General features: G+C 33.3%; 1 protein-coding gene across 14 annotated transcripts in view; it reads right to left on the bottom strand.

The window, feature by feature from the left end:
- LRRC4C (leucine rich repeat containing 4C) overlaps window positions 1-15,908 on the bottom strand; it is a 473,541-nt gene that overhangs the window by 119,298 nt on the left and 338,335 nt on the right. The window contains exon 1 of one of the 14 annotated variants that reach the window (XM_021540318.3): window positions 5,621-5,648. The exons of the other annotated variants lie outside the window; for them this stretch is intronic. The gene's annotated coding sequence lies outside the window, so the exon portion shown is untranslated. Of the gene's footprint in view, window positions 1-5,620; window positions 5,649-15,908 lie in introns of those variants that run through there. 14 annotated transcript variants of the gene reach the window in all.

Genomic DNA, 15,908 nt, shown 5'->3' with positions numbered 1-15,908 from the left:
CCATTCTGGTCTCTGAATCATCATTTTCATACAAAATGTTCCCAACTATTAATCTTTCTAGGAATAAATATGAGTTTATCATATCAACAAAACTTAAGACTATCTACTACTGACCTTATTGTTATAGCTTTTGCTTTGGAGAAGAGAAAGAAGATACAGGTAGGGCAGTTTCAGTGAAGGGAGCTAGAGATTTAACATCTACTGAGATCCATATAGATCAAAATATAGATATAAATATTCAGAGAAAAAAACCCTATAAGTCAGTAAAGTGTTTTAGTAAATAGCTTTTTACCACATACATAAAAAAATCTCATTGATTTCCATTACACAAGTGACTGTAACCTGAGAGGAAACACAATGGAAAAAATAATTTCATGCACTTTACTGGGCTTTAGATTAACTTTTTAGTGACCAAGAGATCATAGAAAAAATATAATGTATCATGTTAAAAAGTCAGGCTCCTGCTACAATTATCCATTGTGAAAATATATTCACACAGTGTTCACAAAATTTTCTTTTCCATAGGTCATTTCAAAGGACATGTATGTATGTGCATTTTAAAAGGTTACATTAAATGGAAAATACAGACAAGACAGCAGAACTTCCTAACTTTATTTTTCTAAGTACCAGACTGAGCTTCCTCCAGAATCCATAACATTCAGTCAGAATAGCATTCTATGTAAGAGCGGATTAAAGGAACAGAAGAAGCAAATTATTCATGGCATTCCTAGAGGTGACAATAACATTAAAATTTCTGTCCTTTTATATATTCCCCTTCTATGCATTTACATCTCATTTTCAAGATAATTTGGTTTCTAGTAAAACACTTCCAGTATTGTCAAGTTTTCATTTTTGTTGTGCTGACTTATTGTAGGCAAGGCAGCAGTAAAACAAAGTGAACAACCAACCTCCAGATAGATATGAGCAAAATCAACCTCTTTTCCATGGATTCATTTCTTTTTAGCTAAGAAATTTTCCACCTTATTTGAGCTGTTATGCTTAGTGTTTTGTACAGCATGATTGAATGGACAAATCACTTCAGACCAGAAATGTTCTTTCCTATGCCCTAATTAGCCACTTTGAAATGCACGGCTTTTTTAATAAAAGAAAAATATTATGATATTATAAAAAATATAATCTCCCCAGAACATTGTTTTATCTGTTATAGTTGTTGTCTATCTGTTCTTCTTTATTCAGCAATGCATTTTCTGAAAACTGTTTTGCTGTGTTGTGTGACATAATGGGGATACAAACTCTGTTAACCAGTCATGCCTCTTCATTTTTCTTGATGAATTTTGTTCTGATTCCCTGCCCTGACTTTATTAGAATCCAAATGAACAGAAACAACCTTAATGTCATAATTAGGTAATACTGGCTAAATAAACCCAACACAGACAGTGAGAGACTAAACCAAAAAAAAAAAAAAAAAAACTACTCCGTTAATTCACACATTCAAGCCCTAGCCTTTCAATCTTCTAGAAAAATCCCCATAGCTTTTTGGTAAAATCTCCAAATAAACCCATTTGAAATTTTATCTGAGAAATGCTATAATGCAACAGAATTACCTTTTGGTTAAACTATTACCAAACTTCTTTTAAAGTAAAGCATCAAAATAGCATCTTCCAGGAGAAACCATGTGTCTGTGCTCTGGCATTTAGTGACTAAGAGCATAAGTCAAATGAATAGATGGATTAGATAAAACTATGTTAAGGATAAATTAAGTATTGATAAACTTGATAAAACACGATATTACTCTGGTGTGCCATAACACAGAATGACATATGGCAGAATCAAATGTCAATTTAAAATACTGTAGTGGGCTACAGACTTGAATCAGCACGGTGATATGACAAGAATCCTAAATAACAAATAAAATAATTGTAAGAGTTGTCTCTAGTAGTGAAAACTTCAAACTTTCATTTCTAATTTAGCCAAATAGAAGACTACAGAACAAAAAAGCCCATGACACACAAAAACCAGATCCAAAAGCCAGTAAATGTGATTACTATATTTTCAGTTAATTCTTATCTCAAGAAAAATGATTCTATACTTAAATGTTTGAACTCTTGCTAGGAACGAGGCTTAGGACGAATTTCAAAGGCAGACTAGTAACCAACATTAAAACTGTTAATTTCACAGTTACAATCATTGACACTGATTCACTCAGGATGATCAGTCCTGAAGGAATCTCATGTATGAATGTACATACAAACAGTAAGAGAAGCTTTCTACTTTGAAAACTGTACAAGAATAAGAGCACATTACTGAGATTTTTAAAATCCTATATCCATAGTACTGCCTTGGTCCATTTACAAATCCTATTCCTAACTCACTTTTTGGGTTGTATGTTGGCAGTTACAACAGTCCTTTAGTCCTTTAAAGAAATTCATTCTACAAACAAACCATGATCCTTTCTTAAATATTTTTTACATCAAAAGAGCTATTTAATCAAAATTAGCTTCATACTTCTTCAGTTATGGACACAATTTCTCTGCTTCTAGCAGAAAAATAAGACTGATAAAACATGGTAGAAGCAGACACGGTGTGTGGTTAACAGAGTAACACAACCATTTTATACATCATATGCTGCAGTTGTCATACAAGTTTTCACTCTCATGAGAACAGAGTATACCTTCTACCAAAATGTTCTATCTTCACAAATTGTCAGGATTTGACAAGGGACTCATCTAGGAAAGCATCAGAAAAAGAAAATAAAAATTATTTGTTCCATGTAAGCACTTGGAATTTGGATTTCAATTGGAACACTCTGAGAAATGAAGGCATCTGCTCTACAGAGACAACATCAGCTTCCATTTCACACAGAGCAAAGAGCAAGTAAGTGAAAATGTATTTTTCAAAGAAATAACAATAAAAAAGAAAATAATTAATAAGCTTGACTTCTACAGGGGAAAAAAAAAGTGGTGGTTAGTATGTAATTATATCTAAACTGGCTGCCCTGGAGACTGATATAATTTTCTTTTCTTTAGGAAGAATGCAAACAGAATGTCTCACAATCTTTCCAATGAACTAAAACATGTAAGAACCATTTAAAGGGATGACAGGGCATTAATTAATTTAAAAGCTCCTGAAAAGCCTGTTAGGAAGAACACTATACGAACAGAATTTTTATTGGAGCTATGACAGCTATAAAACAGATCTTTCACATTAGTTCTCTTATTTTACACAGTTCTCCCAACAGTCACTTACAACCACTTGTAAGCATTTCACTCCATAACAACAGAGACTCCTCCAAGTCTGGAATGGGACTCAAAAAAACAACCAACCAACTAGGTCCTTACTGCTCTGATAGTGGGCAAAAATTCCTTACTAACCTCACTCACTGACAGCTGAGTTCTAGCACAAGCCATACTTTCTCTATACATTCTATACCAGCCATTTTTTTAAATTCAAAGAAAGGAAAAGACACCTGTTACTGTGTTCCTCCCACCTAAGACACCAAGTTAAAAAGCATGTCTATAAGGATATAATATTTATAATTTATGTTTACAACCAAATAAATACAATTAAAGCACTGTGAATGGACATCAATCACATCTTCTCAAGGACATCAGCAGTTCAAACTTCCATCAACTTAATAAGTCATTAGAAGACAGGAAGAAAATAACTACAACAAGAAAAAGACCTAAACATATTCTTAAAAAAGAAAATCAGGTTCATGAGATTTCATAAGACCTACCTGTCAGGCAAGGGATCCTTTGAAGTCTAGGTGATGGTTTTAAGTACAGGCTAGATAAATATGTCAGGAATTAGTTGCTATCTTCATCTTATTTTTGAAGATAGAGCTAGCCTACTTATCCTATTCAGGTCTCTTTTAATAGAGTCCAACTGATCCTGAATGATTGATAAACTACTCAGAGTGGGTTTCCTTGCTGTATAACACAGCAAAAACCTATTTAGTAAGAGTTATCTTTTAAAATACTGAATTAGGAGAAACTGTGAAGTAGCTAAGAGAAGGTGTTATTCTAAATCAGCAGACATAAAGACCTTGGATGATCACCATTGAGTTTCATAACTTAGGTAGGATTAATACTCCACACAGTCAGTTTTGGCTACTAAATATGAAAAGTAGCTGTATGGCCATTTCTTAATATGCTACTTCTAGCCATACATAATGATGCCACAGCAGAAAAAAACCTTCACATCATATTTAACTAACAAGTAATATGGAACCTATTTCCATAGCCTTGATGTCAATTTACATTATTGGCATTAAAGCTACATTCGTAAGATTCAGGGCAAAATAAGTTAATTTCTTGTTTATCTTTTCTATGGAAGTTACCTGAAGCTTGAGTTACAGTTGTCATATGTTAATGTAAAAAATAAACTAATATTTGTACAATAATAAAATAGCAAATCCTCTTAAATGTATTGCCAAAACCTTTGATAATATAACAAAAATAATAGATCTAGACAAGAAGCAGCATGAGAGATTACAATTTCCAGCTGAACAACAGTCTGAGTTAGAAACAAGCAACTGTAGATGACCTACCAGCTATGTACTTCTCATTTTAAATGGCAGTACCAAAGAATGGATGAATTCAAAATAGACATTGGACAACTAGAATATAGAAAAACATGGAGATCTGCTACCAGCCATCTGGAATAAGTTTCCTCTTACTTGCCTGAGTAGCACATTTTAAGAATTCAAGCTGCAAACACATTGAAGTAACCCAAAAATCATTTAACAACTTGACATATAGACAGAGAAAGAGCCGAGGCAGGAGCAATGTATGTGGTTCCCAGGAGGATAATCCACCTGAGTTATAACATTTCCAAATGTGCTGCATAATGTATTAATAGGACACAGGTGCCTTTGCTGTTGCATAGAAACAGGTGCACTGAGGCGAATCAAGTTATTTTTAATAAAGTAATTTCCATTTTAGACAACATAAGGTGGAGATTCTAGAAACAGCTTCCAAATTCTGAAGTGCCTGTTGCTGCCCACTAACACACAAGTCTCCATGCTTTGCAAAAACACATTATCATGTTGGATTAAACATCAGAACTGGAGATAGGATAAAACCTTGGTGCCAAAATTAATCCAGGAAACACTACCATTCAAGCATATCTACCAAGATAAAGATCTATAAAAGAAAAGAAATATGCCACTGGAGGTTTAACTGACAGACAAATTAACCAAATTAAGTCCATATCATAATCAGGAGGAGAAAAAAAAAGGTAACTAGATATGCTGTAATACTATCACTACAGCGTAAAATCTAAATAATTTTGTAAAAACAACACACTACCTTTATTGCAAACAGCTGTAATAATATTACAATACAGTCTCAGGCTCTGATTGTAAAACAATGCTAGAGCAGTATTAGCTGTACTTGGATAGAAACATCACAAAAAACATGGTGTATTTCTGAATGCAGTATCAGCAACACATTAGCCAGGTTGGAATCCTTTTTTCAGAGAAACAATCTAAGCCAGCATCTAAGATTGGCATGTAAAACCTCTAATGAACACAATCCTTTCATCTCAAGCTCATCACTAGCCACAAAAAATTATTGAAATGCCATGCTTTTGGAGAAAATCTGGCTATCATTGGTTCTAGAGGCTTCAGAACTAATCATAGTCTCAGCAAATTACCTACATTTTAAGCAGATTGTTTTCTCTTTTTTCACTTAAACTCTTCTGAAACTGTGCAGTGTTAACAAACAGCTGTAGCATTCCAGCAGAGAAATAGTTCATTTAACTGCTAAGCACATGATAAATAGCTTCAATTATTTGCAGTCCAAAGGAGCAGTGTTTTATGCTGATTAAAAGATTTGGTACCTTAAAGGCAGAAGTATATGCCCTAATAGCATTTTGGCTGCAGAATATACTTAACTTTTTGTACTAGATTTGATCTGTAAAATCCAATTCCTGGGATATGCTTCCCTATTTCTGCAGGATCCAACAGCAACCCCATTGTAGCTCTAGTACATCTCCAGTCCAAGTGTATGCAAAGCTTTTTATGGGACTCTGAAAGTAAAAGATTCCATAAAAGAAATCATAATCACAGTCTATAAAACAGTATAGTCTAAAAATAAAGAAGAAATGGAGATGAAAATGAGGATACAGATGGGTAATTAAAATTTTGTTTTTATATCTGTTATTACAAACCAAGACCTGCATTAACCCTGACCATAGGGGAAAAAAATAACAATGCTGAAAAGCATGAGTACTTTCCAGTATACAGTGAAATACCAGATGCAGTCTATATCATGCAATTAAATATCATTAATAAATATCATATACTGTTAGATCAACAGTTTTCAGAACCCGTGTTAGGAAGTAGAAGACTTAGGGGATGGCAAATGTCAGGGTCATTTCTCATTTTCTGATTGAAAAAAAAAAATTGAAAAGGTAGCTTCAAGAGAACAATAACCTAATCTTCAAGCAGGGAAACCTTGATAATTATGAGCCTTTCATTTTGCCATATATTAACAGCTTGTTATGATTTCTGGAAATTTTATGCACAAGCTTCTTCAGATAATGCATCTTTCTTACAATGAAGGGACAATTTTATATTAAACAAACTGAGAGAATCATTTAAGTTTCTATGTCAGCTATTGACTTCCTGTGTGATTTTGAATCTAATTTCATTGTACATTTCCCCATCTGTTTTGAGAATTCTATGATACTACAATAATGAAGATAATGTAAGATACTAGACATATGGATTCCAGCCCTCCTTAGCAACAGAAAACTCATGGCTTTTTGTCTCCCTAGGAAGACAACAATGGATGTGCAGTCTTAACATCCTGAGAAGAAATATTTTTATCAGGGACAGTGTATCTTGATTAACTGTATGTCTGTAGAATAAAAATAAATTTCAGGGCCATTAGGTGAGAGCTTGCAGATTTTTTAATTCAAAGCTCATAATCCAAAATTTTTAGAGTATTATATATTTTAAAAAAGTAATTAAATATGTGTGTGCATAGTCTACACAGATAATGCTCATACACAGAAAAGACTTCTGTAATAAGAACATTGTCAAATTACATCCATCACACATTTGTGTACCATACCTAGCAATGTATGTCCTGATGGGATAAAGCTTCTGAGACCACAGAGAATATTTGTTCATATTCTTGAAAAAAGTCAATTAATGATAAACACTTTAACCAAGATCAATCTAACTTCTTAATTGACAGTTTTTATATTATTTGTCACTAGCCCTTTGCTTAATTCCATTCTGCACTCATCAGCAAGACCTCTAAAAGTGCTTCTCCAAAATTCCTTAAGATAATTTTTTCATTTCCTGTAAACACAGTAAATATGAAAAAAAGGTATTAGTATATTTTCTTAGGAAGAAATGCAGAATAAAATTAACAGTATCATAAAATATAATTGACTGAATGTTCAAAAGTGCAGAGTCAAAAGAAAATCTAAATATTCCCAGAGTTAACTACTTTTCCTTCTACTTCAGGAATGTACAATAGTCAGCTTTATTACTTGCCTTTCTCAAAAACTGAATAATAAAAGCAGGACAATAAATGGATCCAATTATTTGTATAAAATATTGTTCTTCCAACAAAATGAGCAAGACCAGTGTTTTGTATACCTTCCCATTTGCTTAAGCCAGTCTGAACTGAATGCAATCTTTCAGCATGTTGAATGGATGTTGCATTAAAGCACTAAGAGTGCCTAAATCCTCGGAGATCCTGGTGTCAGAAAAAGCAGGTTTAAAGAAGGGCAAAGGCCATTCTCTCGGCCATTACCGTTCTCAGATGCAAGCCTGTTGCTCAGTAGAAAAGCATTCATGGAAACTACACTCAGCAGTGTCAGCTCTTTGAGATGGCTCCCTTCCTTAAAGAAGGGAAGGCTTTTTGAGAGGCATTCCTCCTCATTGCTTCTGCCTAAGAAAGAACAGATGAAGGTACCTCTCCAAACACGAGAGGACTTGAACCTTGGTCTTTGGTAGTTCTATCCACTGATAGGAGACTCTGAACATTTTTTTGGCACAGTGAGCAGGATAAACTAGATTTATACTTTTCTTTAGTGCAGACCAAGGTATTTCAGGGTAAAAAAATTATATCTCTGTACTCACTTGACAGTTAATGCAATGTAATATCATTACTAATGTTAGGCAGATATTATTGCCTTATGAATTTTAAATTTTCACCTTCCAATTGGTTTGTTTGGGTGGTTTTTTTTTAACTGAGCTTTTTTTTGTTTGTTTTATTTTGGTTTTTTTTTTTGAGTTTTTTTCCTTCTGAACATAGTCTAGTAAATAGGCTTACTAGAAGGGATCTTTCACAAAAATTACTGGCAGACTGTAAACACTTGCAGCAAAATATTTTCAATTCATTCAATGTATTTATTCAGAGAAGAAGCTGAAGTCAGATTTATATAATAATTTCTTTCATATTTAAAAATTCAAAAACCCATATTAAGTCGCTGTTTACTGAACTACATAAGAATTATTACTGTAATTTAAACACAAAATATTTGCAAATAACTAATAGATTGAAAAAGTTACCAATCTGATTTCAGACAGGTGAAAAGTGTTGAAAATAAAGCATTACTTACCCACTCAGTGTAATCACATTTTATCCATCTATTATAGGTGTGTGGAGAAAATCACAAAAGCAAAACATAAATAAGACCTGTATGAAGAGGTTTATTATTGCAGCTTGTGAAAAAAATAAAATCAGTGTTTATCTCTGCAGGTGAGTCTGGGTCTTCCAATCATGAATTAATTTGGAGGAGAATCTGAGTTACACAGTGAAATATAGACTGACTAATTCTTATTTGCCATAAATTCAAATTTCAACACTTTTCTTCCAAAACTTTGGTGAAAATTTCAGATAAAACTTCATCTAGTTTTATACAGTATTAGAAGAAATAATATTTTTAACTAGATGAATGCATTAACTTTTTCTACCTTTTATTTTCCTATGGGGGTCTCATACCCTGTCACTACCTTTCAAAGACAGCAAAAATATACACGCAATTTTTTTTTCAACTTTTGAGTCAAGATGTGAGTATGATTTTTAAAGACAATACCACAAATATTCTCATTAATATTTGAGACTAGAAAGGGCAGAGATTAAAGAGATTTTACAAGTCATATGTACAAGAAATTACCTGGAATTCACAACCACTTCTTTTAAGCCTAATTACAATATTCTATAACTAAAAAAGAAATTAGTTGAGTCTATTCATCCAAAAAAAGTTACAGATATATTAAATTGACTAATACTTCTTTTGTAAAATCCCATATAAAGAGGAATATGGGAAAGGGAGATTTTTTGTTTTTTTTCTCTATAGAGGTTTTGTAGTCTATAAACAAATACTTTGTAAATAAACAGAAATAACTTATGTTCTTAGAGTAAATGCTTTTGTGGGAAATGAATACACATGGTGAATGTAGAATGATGCAAGTTTTATCATCAGCACCCTAGACAGCAGATATTTGGGATGTCTGCACTTTTCCAGTGACAGCAGGAATGAAGATTATGAACAAGGTGAAACATGGTCTTCCAAATAATGTCTTAAAATACCTTCCTTTAACACCTACAATACTGAAAAATAGTTTACATGCATACAAGACAATGTTGCAATAGGATTACAACATGAGACTCACATGGTTTATCAGATACTATGGAAGTTCTGTAATACTTTTCAAACCCAAATTATTTCACAAAGGACATGGAAAATAAAAACTTACACAAAAGGTAAAACTCCGTCTGAACAGTAGTTTAAAAGACTTAATAAAATCTAATTTTTCCTCCCATCTGGGTAGGAGCTATCATTAGTACCTAGAAGAAAACTGTTTTATTAGTTAATCCAGATATTGTCCTAATGCTGGCAACCCTGCAATGTAAAGTATTACAAATTTCAGACTCTTGTCTCTTGGCAGATGAAGGGATCAATATTAGTCGTTTCCTCTTTATTCCTGGAAAGTTATGCACATGGAATTAGAGACACACTTCATAAAATAGATTTTGGATGGATTATAATTTTGTCGCTTCTTTGCAAAAGGTCTTTTATCCCACCAGGCATCTTAGATTACAACTTGATGTGCACAACTTTGACACAGCTACTTTCAAAACAGTAACACGTGCCCTTACATAGAAAGACAGACATTGCCACAGAGTTTTCTGAGGCTGTGAAGATGCTGAGACCAACCACGTACCTCAATCAAGAGTAAAAAATCAACAAAACCAAACCACAGTCACCACATCATAATCCACAATCCACACAATTAGATAATTAGAGTGATTGCTGAAAATGCTGCAAGCCAAGATAAACTCAGGGATTTCAGTGGGGGCAAACCCCAAACCTACCATATTGTTTTTCCCGTTTGTCAGCATTTGAAAACAGCTCATCTATTTTCATTTCAACTTTCCCCCTGAGGTATTTAAATTCCTTTGACTGATTGAGGTTTGCAGCATTTATTTCTTGATTTCTTAACAGCTAAACCAATTCTTCAGGAATGAAACATTTTAGTGTGCTAGACTGAAGGAAGCCCCTACAATAATTTAGGGTAAATTGGTCTTTCATTTTTATTAGACTTCTCTTTCTACCAAAATAAATACCAGTACTGGAGATTGACTGCAAAAAGTATTTCTGCACTTGTTAGCAACTAAAATCACATAAATTGATTATTTTTTATTTAAAGAATAAAACTAAAAATCATTAGCAAGCACCACTTTTATAACTTTAACACATGAAAACAATTCCAATGTGTGAACCCAATTATTACAGAGAATCCAGTAATAAACCAGTCCAAATTAATATGCCAGAAAAATAAAAAAGTATGGTTTTCTTACAACCCAACAGCGTTTTAAAAGACTGTCTGTTGAATTAAAGTTTAAATTAGATATGCTGAAGTTTATTCAGCTCTTGAAATTGAAAAAAAAATTTTAAAAAATCATTTTCAATCAAGGGTTCCAAAGGATTTATTGCAACCAATGTTCTTTAGAAAGAAAAAAAATACATATTGTAAAACATGACAAAAGTTTCTAATTATTATTCAGATAGGGGAGCCAAAGTTCAAACAATCACAAAATACTTGAAGGTGGAAGAGGACTCTGGAGATCATCTCATCTAAGCTCTCCTCTGAAAGCAGGGTCAGCCAGAGCATGTTCCCCAGGATTATACTCCACAATCTCTCTGAGCAATGTGTTTCACTGTGTCACCATCCTGATTTTCTTTTTCCTTTCCAATGTACAAATGGTATTTTGCAGAGATAAAAACATGCTGTAGGGCAGAAAGTGGAAGAAAATTGATCTTGATGGGTTTCAAGAGCTTCAGAAAACGTGAAGTTGAAACGTTCAGCTCAAATAATAATCAAATTCAAGATGAAAAATTCACATTTTGGGTGGATATTTAGAGGAATGGTGTTTGTATAGTTTTACAGTATGTATGGAAAAGACTTTCAACATGAAACTTGACATAAACTTCTGCACAAAAAATCTACAATATTGAATTGAGATTTGCATCTTGACTCAGCTACATCCAGTTCCAAAGGATCCAAATAAATCAGTTCATCACAATTGTGTTCCACTGTTTGGTGGTGGTACTTACAATTTTTTGTGTTAAATTGTTCTGGCATTTGGGGCTGATTTTGCCTGCCTCATAAAAGACAATGGTAGAAGAGTTATCTGTATTCAAGTAAGCCAGTTCAAGAGGTCTGTTTCAAATCATAAAATTACTTGAACTCCTTATCATCATTTGATACCAAGGTATCAAATGACCTGCACTTTTTTCCTAGAAGACAGGATAACTTCTTTCTTTCTATACCTGGAGCTCTGAAAATATTTCTCTGCAGTGTCCACATGGGGTCTGTGACTGACTAGCCCAATTCAGCCATTGCAGTTAATATCCTTTAGAGGTGATTATACAGCTCTCCCTTTGATCCTTTTTCCAAAACTCAATTCATTCTGCTAAACTCTATACTACATACCAGGCTCAATTAATCTTTCCTTGTAAATCCTCTGACCTCTAATAATTCTCACAGCTCTTATCCACACCTTAAAAATGTTTATTCTTTTATCCTACCACCTCTGAGATTTTAAGGTCAGATACTGATAAAGTTCAACATAAGGGGAAGTATGCCACCAATATGAAGAAGAACACCAAAAAGAATGCATAAATGTAAGTGGAGATTGCCTCTCACTGCTTTTCCCATCTGCTTTGAGAATGACACCTAATCATAAAGGCAGAAAATCCAAGAGAATAACAAGTAGAATAAAAATAAAACAAAGCAAAATAAACCCAAAACAAAACAAACAAAAATACCCAAACCCCAAAAAAACCAAAACAAATTAGCTTTGTATGAATTCTTTAATTTTCATTAGAAAATATGGATTGGCATTTAATTTTTATTCTTGCTATGAAAAAAACTACCTGACACATAAAATGTAAATGAGATCCCTTTCTTCTGTAATCTAATTTATAATTGCATTCCATTTGCAATCTAGCTTACACTTGTATCTCCTACTGATTAGAATGTAGATTACTGCAGAATATCATGAGGGGGGACTAATTTAATCTCAATCCATGAATTTCCAAGATGCTTTAAAAACCTTAGCAAATTTACATCTATTAGATCACGAACTTCTCAGAAGAGCTGATTTCAATACATATCTAGTAGAATTATTGCTAGTAACACACTGGGAGCAAAAAATGATTAGCATATATCTTGCCATTATCTACTTTTTAAAAATAGATAAGCTGAGTCACAAAGTGCCAAGTGTATTTTTACATTACCAAAGTAATTTTTAAGAACAGATTTGTTCCTATGTGCCGTGTGGGTACTTTACACTCAGGTTCTACAGAAACAAGATTTACCACAGAGATGAAGATGTATGAAGATATGATAGGCTTGACAAAAACTGTCTGCAGTGTCAGCTGGGTGGGTGGAGGCTGTAACTTCTTATAAGGTAAACACTGTAAAGCTAAAATAGCTGATTTTTCAGAATACATGAGATATTAGGAGGCAATCAAGCTTGCCTAATGGCATCTTTCTGTAACCAAAGTCCAGCACAGAGGCCATACAGTGTAGTTATTAAAGACAAACATGGTTAATTTAGACTAGTACAGACAGCAAGTATCTCAAGGATATTTTGTAGGATATCGTTTTCTGAAATAATTCCTCCCTTCAAAATAGGCTGAAAGTAACTTTAAAAGTTTTACTAGTCCTTCTAAGAAAGGTTAATCATTATAAAAGACTACAGGAGTTCACAAAATATCTGCTCCAGAAACTGAGAGCCTCTATCCACAAGCAGGAATAAATGAAGATTTGTTCACTTTCACCTGACATTCCTTGGGCACCTTCTGAATAAAATAAACTCAGTTTGAAGGATTGAGATTGAAAAAACTGCTCAACTGCCAGTCATAAGAGCAGCTGAAAATCTTTTTCCTTGCCCATAAAAACACTCAGTATGTAAAAGTTGGGTTACAAGGAACGGTCAGATATAGGAACAGAAAAATTTTGGAAAACAGAAAAAATGTTAAGGACACAAAGAAATTATTCAGAAATCAAGGATGAGAATAACATGAACTCAATTGTCTTACCACTATGACTTGTACAGAACTTAACATAAAAAAGTATGCTTTGATTTGATGGCAATTATTTTCCTGTAATAGATGTGATGAACAAGGTATTTTTGAGGAGACTTTCAGAAAAAGAAACTTGCAACAACTTCTTGTATTTAAACAAAAAAAAAAAATAAAGGACAAGGATGTTTTATTATGCATTTTGATACAATATTTTAATCATACATCAGTTATTTTATTTTTGTATGATTTTTAACCTTCTTTCTGAAATCTTAAATTAATTTTTAACATAGAGAGTTTTGCAAAATAAATTTATACATTTCCATAATAGCTTAAGAAAGTAGCTACAAAATATGTCAGGGTTAATTTCAAAGAGAAAAGGCCCGCAGATTTTATAATAAAAAATCTTATTAAAAGAACTTTTAATCTTCCTGTTGCTCTAATTTCAGGAAAATTTCCTTTAAATGCATGAAAAAACTCAACAATTTTCTGTATTTTCTTCCTCAAACATGTTTTTTTTTCTCACAAAAGAACACAAAATTAGAAATTTTCTGTATTCTGATTAGTTATTTTTGTTTGTTTCTTCAATCTCATACATATCTATCCATAGCAATGAAAGGGCTGAAACCCAGCACAGGCAGCAAATCCATTTTCATAGTGTACAGAGATAATAATAAATCATCTTAAGGTCCAGGTTTATTGGAAATGACTGAAATACATTACAGGGCAGCAATAAATTCAATGGTTGGTTTGCCAACCAGTGGTGTGGAATTAAAAATGCATTAAAATTTGTAGAAAGGAAAGTAAATAGCAGAGAGTTTAGATTGGTTTTGACATAGTTAAATGAAGCATTATTTCTCTTTGTGTGGTTAATAAAATAAAACGCTACAGAATATGAGAAATATTCTCTTTTCAAAGCTGAAAGGTGAAAAAAATCCATTATTAATTAAATTTAGTGCTTATTCTCTCCACTGCATGTCAATGATGCATTTCAGATGAGAAGTGCAATGAAAGGTTCTTCTCTTTGCTTCTCCTGAAGCTACTTCTATAGATTTAACAAACATGTTCTGTTCAAACTTTGTAGGTACAAGTGTAAAACAAACATATATTTGCACAGGAAGACCTATTGTAAAAACAACATTAGTAATTCTAATAATAATAGAATACTACAACACAATTATATAGTTAACCCAACTCTCACAACTTTCCCAAGATTTGCCAGACCATTGCCCAAATTTTTCCAGAGGAGCAGGAAACAGTAAGAATGAAGATATAGGAAGTAGCTGCTTAAGACATACTCCATGTATAAGGAAAACTTTATGGGGAGATGTGAGTTAATCTTCTAAGGGCTCAGTTGTCCCAGGGCAGGGTCTGGCAGTGAGGCTGAAAAGCTGTGCAGCTGTTACGCTGAGCAAAGGATTTTTAGAGCTCACAGAACCACACTTTCTACAGGAAGAGGTAAAAATGCCACTGACAGGGTGTTTTGTCCCATGCCAATGATTTAGGTAGGTATCCAACTCTCTGTACTGTCCAGCCTACATCCTAGAGGTGGAATAAGCCAATACATGTGCCAAAATTATGTAATAGGCACTAATAAGAAAAAGTTTTTGAAATGTACCCTTTTTTTTCAGCTAAAGCTCTAGGCATGGCAGAAGCAGGTAAATGCCTTTAATTTTCTTGACCACTTCAGCTATTTCTGACTACAGCCATTCCTCACTAGCTTTCAAACTACAAAGACATTTCTACCAGATAGGGCAAAAGGAGGAAAAAAAAAATCTCTACTGGTATAATTGGGAATCTTTTATGCTTATTTTGCATTGACCAAGCAGACTGCTTGGAAGGAAAGAACTCAAAGGAAGAAAGAGGTCATTCATTGTAACCAATGGAGAGAGAAGAATAAAATTTCAGAGGTGAAATATAATTAACCAAATTGTATTTGATTATGACATGAAGGTTATCAAATTGACATTCATAGTGTCAGAGTCTTATTTCATAGTTTTAACACTGAGCATGGTCAAAACCATCTCTGTATGTATGTATATAAAAACTAAATAAAACATCCTGAAAATATTCTTAGAAATATTCTGAGAAATATCCTCACAACTTTCCTACCCCACCTCCCTGTTGACATGTTATTTTCACCTATTTTGCAGGTTCTGCCTGCTCAGCTTCATGTTCCAATTAAGCCATTCCTACTGTAGAAAAATTATTGTTGTTGACTGTGTCAAAGTCACATCAACAAAGATCAGCTTCTGCTATTCTATAGACTGGCCTCTATCCCACCTTACATAAATCTGTCTCTTTTTTTTTTTCCACAGCATATAACTGAGATTCTTGGAAATATCTCTGTTTTCAAGCAAGAAAATACCTGGATCCCCAATAATAAC

Source organism: Lonchura striata, chromosome 6 (assembly GCF_046129695.1).
Source record: "Lonchura striata isolate bLonStr1 chromosome 6, bLonStr1.mat, whole genome shotgun sequence".
NCBI lineage: Eukaryota > Metazoa > Chordata > Aves > Passeriformes > Estrildidae > Lonchura > Lonchura striata.
The sequence above is the reverse complement of the archived record's forward strand: the minus strand, read 5'-3'. Positions and strand labels throughout refer to the sequence as shown.